Genomic DNA, 12,955 nt, shown 5'->3' with positions numbered 1-12,955 from the left:
CTGGATAAATGTTAATCATGTAACGTCAGTAATCACATCAATATAACATCGCAATCCGATGCCCAACTGACTGCGATCGAGATGCCGTGGCATTCATTCAGTGGTTAATTTGTGCAGCAAAACAATTGCTTTGCAAACGGTTCTGGAACGCACCCAGACGGACTGTTTTCATACAGCAGTGTACAGTTAATAATGGCAAAGTGCGCTGGACTGCTTGGATCATTGTCACATGACTAAAGGACACTAACTAAGCCTGTACCATGATCCCTGCTATCACAGAGCAGGTCTTACCCTTGACGCTGCCCGTAACACGACATAACAGAAGAAAATATAAATGAATTTGATCGATGTAACCTATTTTTCTCTTCACGCTGTCTTTCATACTAAAATGCTCATCTACATTACCATTAACCTCATTTCAAATGATAAAATCACAAACTCCATCTGTCTTGGTCATAACAATCCCATGTTCACCCGTAGATCTCTTCGTCACAGATCCCCAGACTGACGTCAATTCAAAACACCAGTAGATGTATCATCTTTCTCATACTAATGCTCTTTCCAATACAGTACATTAACCTAATTTACACAGATTCAATTGATAAACTCATCCATGTCCTCTTCACACAGATCACAGAAGTCAATTCAAAACACGTCATCAGTATCACCATCACAATTATATTTTGCTGAACACATCAATTCAAACCACCAAAGACCACTACCTTTTTTAGCTTCCACTTCTTGGGGCTAAGCTCCTTAGTACAATAGATGGAATGATCTGTCTTCCAGTCCTTTCCCCCCAGCTGTACCTCTAGTTCCCCCAGCAGAGAGCCCCTCAGGCTGGGTAGGTTTCGTGTGTACACGACCAGTCTGAGCACACAGCGCTGAAGTTCCTCCAGGGAACCAGCCTTCATGGTCAAGCCCAGGGTGTGGGGGTCCGGATTAGGCCCAGGGCTAAGGCTGGAGTTGGGGCTAAGGCTGGGGCTACAGAGGGTGGAGGCCTGGAGGGGGCAGGGGCACAGAGGGGCTAGGTTGGCCATCACAGACACCTCCCCCAGGTGGTGAGTGGTTCCGGTCAGGCTGAGGACCGTGATGCTCAGGGTGCCTTTCTCTGAGGAGAAGGACATGGTGAAGTGGAGGGTTGGGGCCGGCCGAGCTGGTGCTCTGCAGCTGGACCCGTAGTGGAGGGTGTGGAGTGGGATGGGGGCGAAGTGGCCATCCTCTGGGGCGCAGGTGGAAGGAGTATGGTATGAGGATGTACTGGTGAGTCTTCTGCGCTCGCTGTACAGGCTGTGTCCTGTGATGGAGCAACTCCGCTCCAGAGTCTGGCGAGTCTTGGAGATGAGACCCAGACGAGGGAGGGAGGGGAAAGAGGAGCGTCCACCACCATGGTGGGAGTTCATGGGCTTGTAGTGCGGGGAGGCGATGGAGGGTGTGGATAGACGACGCAGGGGGAAGTAGGACTTGGGATGCTGCTCCTTGTGCTCGGAGGAGGCTCCACGGGAGGAGCGATGGGAGGAGAGGGGAAGGGTGGTGAAGTCGTCATCGGAGGGAGTAGAGCTGCTGAAGGTGGTGGGGTAATCCACAACCTCCCTGTCTAGATCCTCGTCCTGCTGCCTGGTTGTGGTGCTCCCTGCCTGGGGAGGATGAGGTGAAGCGGGGCTCTGTGCCTGGACTCCCAGGGTCATGGTGTCACCAGGTGGTGGTGGTGTTCTGGGCTCCTGGTCTTGGAGAGGACAGGTCTTACTCCTCTTCCAGCACAACACACAGCCCAGGATTAGACAGAGACAGAATGTCACCAAGCCAACCAACAGCAGAACCTGCAGATGGACTACAGAACAAGGAAGATTTAAAAAATATATATATATTGATTGATTTAATGCTTCCTTCTCCATTTTGTACCAGGATCATTGTCAATGACTTACTAGCAAGCAGATGTGGACTGGGACTAGAAATCAGTCCTGCTATTTCACACGGCCCATTTGAATTATATACAGTATATATACATAATTCAAATGGGCGTGTGAAATACACTGCTCAAAAAAATAAAGGGAACACTAAAATAACACATCCTAGATCTGAATGAATGAAATATTCTTATTAAATACTTTACATAGTTGAATGTGCTGACAACAAAATCACACAAAAATTATCAATGGAAATCAAATTTATCAAACCCATGGAGGTCTGGATTTGGAGTCACGCTCAAAATTAAAGTGGAAAACCACACTACAGGCTGATCAAACTTTGATGTAATGTCCTTAAATCAAGTCAAAATGAGGCTCAGTAGTGTGTGTAGCCTCCACGTGCCTGTATGACCTCCCTACAACGCCTGGGCATGCTCCTGATGAGGTGGCGGATGGTCTCCTGAGGGATTTTTTGAGCAGTGTATATAATTCAAATGGGCCGTGTGAAATAGCAGGACTGATTTCTAGTCCCAGTCCACATCTGCTTGCTAGTAAGTCATTGACAATGATCATGGTACAAAATGGAGAAGGAAGCATTAAATCAACCTTTTTCTTACAGACCTGAGCTCAACATTATAAGTCAACAACCACATTTTAAGTTAAAAGAAAACTTGACATTGTTACATTATTGTACAGTATTTGATAATATTAGTCATATTTTTTTACGCTGAGATGATTTATAACAACATATCGTTTTTTTTGCTAGCTGAACCATACCTCCATGCTGAACCATACCTCCATGCTGAACCATACCTCCCAGCTGAACCATACCTCCCAGCTGAACCATACCTCCCAGCTGAACCATACCTCCATGCTGAACCATACCTCCATGCTGAACCATACCTCCCAGCTGAACCATACCTCCATGCTGAACCATACCTCCATGCTGAACCATACCTCCATGCTGAACCATACCTCCATGCTGAACCATACCTCCCAGCTGAACCATACCTCCATGCTGAACCATACCTCCATGCTGAACCTATGCTGAACCATACCTCCATGCTGAACCATACCTCCATGCTGAACCATACCTCCATGCTGAACCATACCTCCCATGCTGAACCATACCTCCATGCTGAACCATACCTCCATGCTGAACCATACCTCCCAGCTGAACCATACCTCCATGCTGAACCATACCTCCCAGCTGAACCATACCTCCCAGCTGAACCATACCTCCCAGCTGAACCATACCTCCCAGCTGAACCATACCTCCCAGCTGAACCATACCTCCCAGCTGAACCATACCTCCCAGCTGAACCATACCTCCCAGCTGAACCATACCTCCCAGCTGAACCATACCTCCCAGCTGAACTATACCTCCCAGCTGAACCATACCTCCCAGCTGAACCATACCTCCCAGCTGAACCATACCTCCCAGCTGAACCATACCTCCCAGCTGAACTATACCTCCAGCTGAACCATACCTCCCAGCTGAACCATACCTCCCAGCTGAACCATACCTCCCAGCTGAACCATACCTCCCAGCTGAACCATACCATCCTCCCAGCTGAACCATACCTCCCAGCTGAACCATACCTCCCAGCTGAACCATACCTCCCAGCTGAACCATACCTCCCAGCTGAACCATACCTCCCAGCTGAACTATACCTCCATGCTGAATCATACCTCCCAGCTGAACTATACCTCCATGCTGAACCATACCTCCCAGCTGAACCATACCTCCCAGCTGAACCATACATCCACGCTGAACTATACCTCCATGCTGAACCATACCTCCCAGCTGAACCATACCTCCCAGCTGAACCATACATCCACGCTGAACCATACCTCCCAGCTGAACCATACCTCCCAGCTGAACCATACCTCCCAGCTGAACCATACCTCCCAGCTGAACCATACCTCCCAGCTGAACCATACCTCCCAGCTGAACCATACCTCCATGCTGAACCATACCTCCCATGCTGAACCATACCTCCCAGCTGAACCATACCTCCCAGCTGAACCATACCTCCCAGCTGAACCATACCTCCCAGCTGAACCATACCTCCCAGCTGAACCATACCTCCAGCTGAACCATACCTCCCAGCTGAACCATACCTCCCAGCTGAACCATACCTCCCAGCTGAACCATACCTCCCAGCTGAACCATACCTCCCCAGCTGAACCATACCTCCCAGCTGAACCATACCCTCCCAGCTGAACCATACCTCCCAGCTGAACCATACCTCCCAGCTGAACCATACCTCCATGCTGAACCATACCTCCCAGCTGAACTATACCTCCATGCTGAACCATACCTCCCAGCTGAACTATACCTCCATGCTGAACCATACCTCCCAGCTGAACTATACCTCCCAGCTGAACTATACCTCCCAGCTGAACCATACCTCCCAGCTGAACCATACCTCCCAGCTGAACCATACCTCCCAGCTGAACCATACCTCCCAGCTGAACCATACCTCCCAGCTGAACCATACCTCCCAGCTGAACCATACCTCCCAGCTGAACCATACCTCCCAGCTGAACCATACCTCCCAGCTGAACCATACCTCCCAGCTGAACCATACCTCCCAGCTGAACCATACCTCCCAGCTGAACCATACCTCCCAGCTGAACCATACCTCCCAGCTGAACTATACCTCCCATGCTGAACCATACCTCCCAGCTGAACCATACCTCCAGCTGAACCATACCTCCAGCTGAACCATACCTCCATGCTGAACCATACCTCCCATGCTGAACCATACCTCCCAGCTGAACCATACCTCCCAGCTGAACCATACCTCCCAGCTGAACCATACCTCCCAGCTGAACCATACCTCCCATGCTGAACCATACCTCCCAGCTGAACCATACCTCCCATGCTGAACCATACCTCCCAGCTGAACCATACCTCCCAGCTGAACCATACCTCCCAGCTGAACCATACCTCCCAGCTGAACCATACCTCCCAGCTGAACCATACCTCCCATGCTGAACCATACCTCCCAGCTGAACCATACCTCCCAGCTGAACCATACATCCACGCTGAACCATACCTCCATGCTGAACCATACCTCCCAGCTGAACCATACCTCCATGCTGAACCATACCTCCCAGCTGAACCATACCTCCCAGCTGAACCATACCTCCCAGCTGAACCATACCTCCCAGCTGAACTATACCTCCATGCTGAACCATACCTCCCAGCTGAACCATACCTCCCAGCTGAACCATACCTCCCAGCTGAACCATACCTCCCAGCTGAACCATACCTCCATGCTGAACCATACCTCCAGCTGAACCATACCTCCCAGCTGAACCATACCTCCCAGCTGAACCATACCTCCAGCTGAACCATACCTCCATGCTGAACCATACCTCCCAGCTGAACCATACCTCCCAGCTGAACCATACCTCCATGCTGAACCATACCTCCCAGCTGAACCATACCTCCCAGCTGAACCATACCTCCCAGCTGAACCATACCTCCCAGCTGAACCATACCTCCATGCTGAACCATACCTCCCAGCTGAACCATACCTCCCAGCTGAACCATACCTCCCAGCTGAACCATACCTCCCAGCTGAACCATACCTCCCAGCTGAACCATACCTCCATGCTGAACCATACCTCCATGCTGAACCATACCTCCCAGCTGAACCATACCTCCCAGCTGAACCATACCTCCCAGCTGAACCATACCTCCCAGCTGAACCATACCTCCATGCTGAACCATACATCCACGCTGAACCATACCTCCCAGCTGAACCATACATCCACGCTGAACCATACCTCCATGCTGAACCATACCTCCCAGCTGAACCATACCTCCCAGCTGAACCATACCTCCCAGCTGAACCATACATCCACGCTGAACCATACCTCCATGCTGAACCATACATCCACGCTGAACCATACCTCCCAGCTGAACCATACATCCACGCTGAACCATACCTCCATGCTGAACCATACATCCACGCTGAACCATTCCTCCACGCTGAACCATACATCCACGCTGAACCATACCTCCACGCTGAACCATACATCCACGCTGAACCATACCTCCCAGCTGAACCATACATCCACGCTGAACCATACCTCCATGCTGAACCATACATCCACGCTGAACCATACATCCACGCTGAACCATACATCCACGCTGAACCATTCCTCCATGCTGAACCATACATCCACGCTGAACCATACCTCCATGCTGAACCATACATCCACGCTGAACCATACCTCCATGCTGAACCATACATCCATGCTGAACCATACATCCACGCTGAACCATACCTCCATGCTGAACCATACATCCACGCTGAACCATACATCCACGCTGAACCATACCTCCACGCTGAACCATACATCCACGCTGAACCATACCTCCATGCTGAACCATACCTCCCAGCTGAACCATACATCCCAGCTGAACCATACGTCCACGCTGAACCATACATCCACGCTGAACCATACCTCCCTGCTGAACCATACCTCCCTGCTGAACCATACCTCCCAGCTGAACCATACGTCCACGCTGAACCATACATCCACGCTGAACCATACCTCCCTGATGAACCATACCTCCACGCTGAACCATACATCCACACTGAACCATACCTCCCTGCTGAACCATACCTCCCTGCTGAACCATACCTCCCAGCTGAACTATACCTTCCAGTTGCTTGGTAAACAGAACCTGTATGAGCAGCCAGAAGAACAGTACGACCATAATGCCTTCGATCATTCCTTTACAGCAGAAGAGTACCACTGCCTGCCACAGGGTCTGGTCAGGGTATTCCTCATCGTGGTAAGGCATGGTGCTGGTGATGCCCGAATGTCTTATTGGACTTGAGTTATTATTTTAAGTGAAGCGAAAGGTCTTAAGAGTGCATCTTCGTGGATGCCCTTGGGCTCTATAGAGTGAGCAGAAACGTCAACTTAAATATGGATCCTAGGAGAGATAGCTTACTCCATAGCTCAACTCCTACTCCAGTACATTAGATCCAGAAGAATTTGTAGATATATAAGTGGTTCTACAGGGAGGACCTGGGTCCCAGAGGTCTTATTGGGACTTGACTTATTCCGTTCAGCTCCTAGTGGAGCAGAGGGCCTCAACAGTGCTAGTCTCTAGAGAATCGTGGGATCCTACTGGAAATTCTCCACAGAAATATGGTGCCTCGAAACATCCAATGGATCCATTACACAGAGTTAGGACTCATTGCTGAGCTAGGATGGATAGCACATTCTGTTCAGTAAAGGGAAACCCTGAGTTTAGATATGAGGTATCTAAACATCCACAGCAGAATACAGTCCCCAGGTTCCACAAAACTACAGTTAGGGTTTAGGATGGATATGTTATTGTGTGCAGCATAAGGAGAGACAGTTCTGGTTTAGGATTGTTGTCATTCTGTGCAGCATAGGGAAGAGCCTGAGATTAAATCCTGTAGGTACTTCACTTTATTTCGAAACATCCGTACCAGTTCAGGGAATCCAGAAGAGTTCGGACGGATTGCAGAGTTCGTTCGGATTGCCGAGTTAGGACGGATTACCGAGTTCGGACAGATTGCTGAGTTCGGACGGATTGCCGAGTTCGGACGGATTGCCGAAGTTAGGACGGATTGCAGAGTTCGGACGGATTGCCGAAGTTAGGACGGATTGCAGAGTTCGGACGGATTGCCGAAGTTCGGACAGATTGCCGAAGTTAGGACGGATTGCAAAGTTCGGACGGATTGCCGAAGTTAGGACGGATTGCAGAGTTCAGACGGATTGCAGAGTTCAGACGGATTGCCGAGTTCGTACGGATTGCCGAGTTCGGACAGATAGCCGAGTTCGGACAGATTCCCGAATTAGGACGGATTGCCGAGTTCGGACAGATTGCCGAATTAGGACGGATTGCCGAGTTAGGATGGATTGCCGAGTTAGGATGGATTGCTTTATGATTGCATTCTGTGATGCAGAGCAGTGTTTCACTCATGTCAGTACTTCCTCTGATCCGTGTCTTTATTCCTGCTCCGTGTCTTTATCCCCGCTCCGTGTCTTTACTCCTGCTCCGTGTCTTTACTCCTGCTCCATGTCTTTATCCCTGCTCCGTGTCTTTACTCCTGCTCCGTGTCTTTACTCCTGCTCCGTGTCTTTACTCCTGCTCCGTGTCTTTACTCCTGCTCCGTGTCTTTATCCCTGCTCCGTGTCTTTACTCCTGCTCCGTGTCTTTACTCCTGCTCCGTGTCTTTACTCCTGCTCCGTGTCTTTACTCCTGCTCCGTGTCTTTATCCCTGCTCCGTGTCTTTATTGCTGCTCCGTGTCTTTATCCCCGCTCCGTGTCTTTACTCCTGCTCCGTGTCTTTACTCCTGCTCCGTGTCTTTACTCCTGCTCCGTGTCTTTACTCCTGCTCCGTGTCTTTACTCCTGCTCTGTGTCTTTACTCCTGCTCCGTGTCTTTATTCCTGCTCAGTGTCTTTATTCCCAATCCAAAATCTCTCTTTCTTTCTTCTTTAGCTTTTCTCTTCAGAAGGCTCTTTGTTTGCCCCACATTGCTTCAGAGTGATGATCAAAGTCACAAAGAAAGGAAAACCACAACTTTGAATTTTGCTTCTGACAAAGCTTCCCTGGCAGTCAACATCACAATGTCCTTGACGTCTAGATGACATGACAGAATGGTCAGGAAGATCTAATCTGTACAACTCCATAGTTATTATTAGTATCACAAAGTCTGAACTTCACAAATGTTTAATGATGCATCAACCTTATATCATTCCAAAAATCCCCGTTTCCACACTGCTTCAAGGATGGGTTGACCAATCTTGCAGTCCTTCTCCAATGTCCTCTCCGTGATTCAACTCAGTCTCAATCCAGCCAGGATAATAATTCCAGAGATTAAACGTTTTGGTAATTCCCTCTTCTACAGAGAGACTCCCCAGTGAGAGAGGGGCTGGGCGGGGGAGGAGGGAAGGCAGGAGGGGGCGGAGGGGCCGGGCGGGGGAGGGGGGAAGGCGAGAGGGGGAGGAGGGGCCGGGAGGGCGGGAGGGGCCAGGAGGGGCCGGGAGGGGGAGGAGGGGCCGGAGGGAAGGCGGGAGGGGGAAGAGGGAAGGCAGGAGGGGGGAGGAGGGGCCGGAAGGGGGAGGAGGGGCCGGGAGGGCGGGAGGAGGGAAGGCGAGAGGGGGAGGAGGGGCCGGGAGGGGGAGGGTGGGGCCGGGAGGGCGGGCGGGAAGAGGGAAGGTGGGAGGGGGGAGGGGCCGGGAGGGGGAGGAGGGAAGGCGGGAGGAGGGGCCGGGAGGGGGAGGAGGGAAGGCGGGAGGGGACAAGGGAAGGCGGGAGGGGGGAGGAGGAGGAGGGGCCGGGAGGGCGGGAGGAGGGAAGGCGGGAGGGGGAGGAGGAAAGGCAGGAGGAGGGGCCGGGAGGGGGAGGATGGAAGGCGGCAGGAGGGGCCGGGAGGGGGAGGAGGGAAGGCGGGAGGAGGGGCCGGGAGGCGGAGGAGGGAAGGCGGGAGGGGAACGAGGGAAGGCGGGAGGGGGGAGGAGGGGCCGGGAGGAGGAGTGGCTGGGAGGGCAGGAGGAGGGAAGGCGGGAGGGGGAGGAGGGGCCGGGAGGGTGGGTGGAGGGGCCCAGGAGGGGGAGGAGGGAAGGCGGGAGGGGGAGGAGGGGTTACAGGGTAAATTAAATCTACTTTAGTAAGTAATTTTTCCAACAATTGTTTACAGACAGATAATTTCACTTAAAATTCACTGTATCACAATTCCAGTGGGTCAGAAGTTTACATACACTAAGTTGACTGTGCCTTTAAACAGTGTGGAAAATCCCAGAAAAGATGCAATGTCTTTAGAAGCTTCTGATAGGCTAATTTACCAAATTTTTGTCAATTGGAGGTGTACCTGTGGATATATTTCAAGGCCTACCTTCAAACTTAGTGCCTTTTTGCTTGACATCATGGTAAAATCAAAAGAAATCAGCCAAGATCTCAGTAAAAAATGTCCTCTGGTCTGATGAAACAAAAATAGAACTGTTTGGCCATAATGACCATCATTATGTTTGGAGGAAAAAGGGGGAGGCTTGCAAGCTGAAGACAACATCCCAACCGGGGGTGGCAGCATCATGTTGTGAGGGTGCTTTGCTGCAAGAGGGACTGGTGCACTTCACAAAATAGATAGCATCATGAGGAAATAACATTTTGTGGATATATTGAAGCAACATCTCAAGACATCAGTCAGGAAGTTAAAGCTTGGTCGTAAATGGGTCTTCCAAATGGACAATGACCCCAAGCACACTTCCAAATTTGTGGCAAAATGGCTAAAGGACAACAAAGTCAAGGTATTGGAGTGGCCATCACAAAGCCCTGACCTCAATCCTATAGAACATTTGTGGTCAGAACTGAAAAAGCGTGAAAGAAATAAATCTGAAAGGAAATATTGTCTCTAATATTATTCTGACAATTCACATTCTTAAAATACAGTGGTGATCCTAACTGACCTAAAACAGGGGATATTTACTTGGATTAAATGTCAGGAATTATGAAAAACTGAGTTGAAATGTATTTGACTAAGGTGTATGTAAACTTCTGACTTCAACTGTATATCTATATACATCCATACACATACATCTACACATCTATACACATATCTATACATCTATACACATATCTATACATCTATACATATACTGTATCTATACACATACATCTATATATCTATACACATACATCTATACATATACTGTATCTATACACATACATCTATATATCTATACACATACATCTACACATCTATACACATATCTATACATCTATACACATATCTATACATCTATACATATACTGTATCTATACACATACATCTATATATCTATACACATACATCTATACATATACTGTATCTATACACATACATCTATATATCCATACACATACATCTACACATCTATACACATATCTATACATCTATACATATACTGTATCTATACACATACATCTATATATCTATACACATACATCTATACATATACTGTATCTATACACATACATCTATATATCCATACACATACATCTACACATCTATACACATATCTATACATCTATACACATATCTATACATCTATACATATACTGTATCTATACACATACATCTATATATCTATACACATACATCTACATATCTATACATCTATACACATACAGATCTGCCAGTCAACCAGACTCTTCCAGATCCGCCAGCCAGCCAGGATCTGCCGGAGCAAACTACCTGCCTGAGCTTCCTCTCAGTGCTGAGCTTCCCCTCAGTCCCGAGCTTCTACCTCAGTCCCGAGCTGCCCCTCGTTCCAGTGGGGTCCTTGGTGAGGGTTGTTAGGCCAAGGTCGGCGGCGAGGGTCGCCAATCAAAGGACGCGTTACAGGGGGACTAAGACTTGGTTGGAGTGGGGTCCAAGTCCCGAGCCGGAGCCGCCACCGTAGACAGACGCCCACCCCTATGGGTTTTAGTGTGCGGCCGGGAGTCCGCACCTTGGGGGGGGGGGGGTTCTGTCACGCCCTGGTCTTAGTATTTTGTGTTTATATATTTATTTGGTCAGGCCAGGGTGTGACATGGGGTTATTTTGTGTTGTGTTGTGGTATTGGGGGTTTTAGTAGGTATTGGGATTGTGGCTGAGTAGGGGTGTCTAGCATAGTCTATGGCTGCCTGAGGTTCTCAATCAGAGTCAGGTGATTCTCGTTGTCTCTGATTGGGAACCATATTTAGGTAGCCTGGGTTTCACTGTGTGTTTGTGGGTGATTGTTCCTGTCTCTGTGTTAGTTGTCACCAGATAGGCTGTAGAGGTTTTCACGGTCCGCTTATTGTTTTTGTATTGATCGTGTTTTGTCTTCATTAAACATGTATCGAATGAACCACGCTGCATTTTGGTCCGACTCTCCTTCAACGGAAGAAAGCCGTAACACTATACACATACATCTATATACATACAACTATATATATCTATACACATACATCTTTATCTGGCCAATGGCCAAATAACACATATCCTTTTTCAGACTTAATATATATGGGGCGGCAGGGTAGCCTAGTGGTTAGAGTGTAGAGGTGGCAGGGTAGCCTAGTGGTTAGAGTGTAGAGGTGGCAGGGTAGCCTAGTGGTTAGAGTGTAGAGGTGGCAGGGTAGCCTAGTGGTTAGAGTGTAGGGGGGGCAGGGTAGCCTAGTGGTTAGAGTGTAGGGGCGGCAGGTAGCCTAGTGGTTAGAGTGTAGAGGTGGCAGGGTAGCCTAGTGGTTAGAGTGTAGAGGTGGCAGGGTAGCCTAGTGGTTAGAGTGTAGAGGTGGCAGGTAGCCTAGTGGTTAGAGTGTAGAGGTGGCAGGTAGCCTAGTGGTTAGAGTGTAGAGGTGGCAGGGTAGCCTAGTGGTTAGAGTGTAGAGGTGGCAGGGTAGCCTAGTGGTTAGAGTGTAGAGGTGGCAGGGTAGCCTAGTGGTTAGAGTGTAGAGGTGGCAGGGTAGCCTAGTGGTTAGAGTGTAGAGGTGGCAGGGTAGCCTAGTGGTTAGAGTGTAGAGGTGGCAGGGTAGCCTAGTGGTTAGAGTGTAGAGGTGGCAGGGTAGCCTAGTGGTTAGAGTGTAGGGGCGGCAGGTAGCCTAGTGGTTAGAGTGTAGGGGCGGCAGGTAGCCTAGTGGTTAGAGTGTAGGGGCGGCAGGTAGCCTAGTGGTTAGAGTGTAGAGGTGGCAGGGTAGCCTAGTGGTTAGAGTGTAGAGGTGGCAGGTAGCCTAGTGGTTAGAGTGTAGAGGCAGCAGGGTAGCCTAGTGGTTAGAGTGCAGAGGTGGCAGGGTAGCCTAGTGGTTAGAGCGTTGGACTAGTGACCGAAAGGTTGCAAGTTCAAACCCCCGAGCTGAGATACAAGATCTGTCGTTCTGCCCCTGAACAGGCAGTTAACCCACTGTTCCTAGGCCATAATTGTAGAATTTGTTCTATAAAATAAAATAGACAAATTCCTCCCATTAATCCCCTATTACAGAAAAAAACACTATTTCCATTGATCGTTAGTTCTCTATTGACTTCTCGTCCTGTATTTGTCTTT

The sequence above is a fragment of the Oncorhynchus kisutch genome, linkage group LG10 (genome assembly GCF_002021735.2).
Source record: "Oncorhynchus kisutch isolate 150728-3 linkage group LG10, Okis_V2, whole genome shotgun sequence".
Taxonomy (NCBI): domain Eukaryota; kingdom Metazoa; phylum Chordata; class Actinopteri; order Salmoniformes; family Salmonidae; genus Oncorhynchus; species Oncorhynchus kisutch.
Note: the sequence above shows the minus strand (reverse complement) of the source record.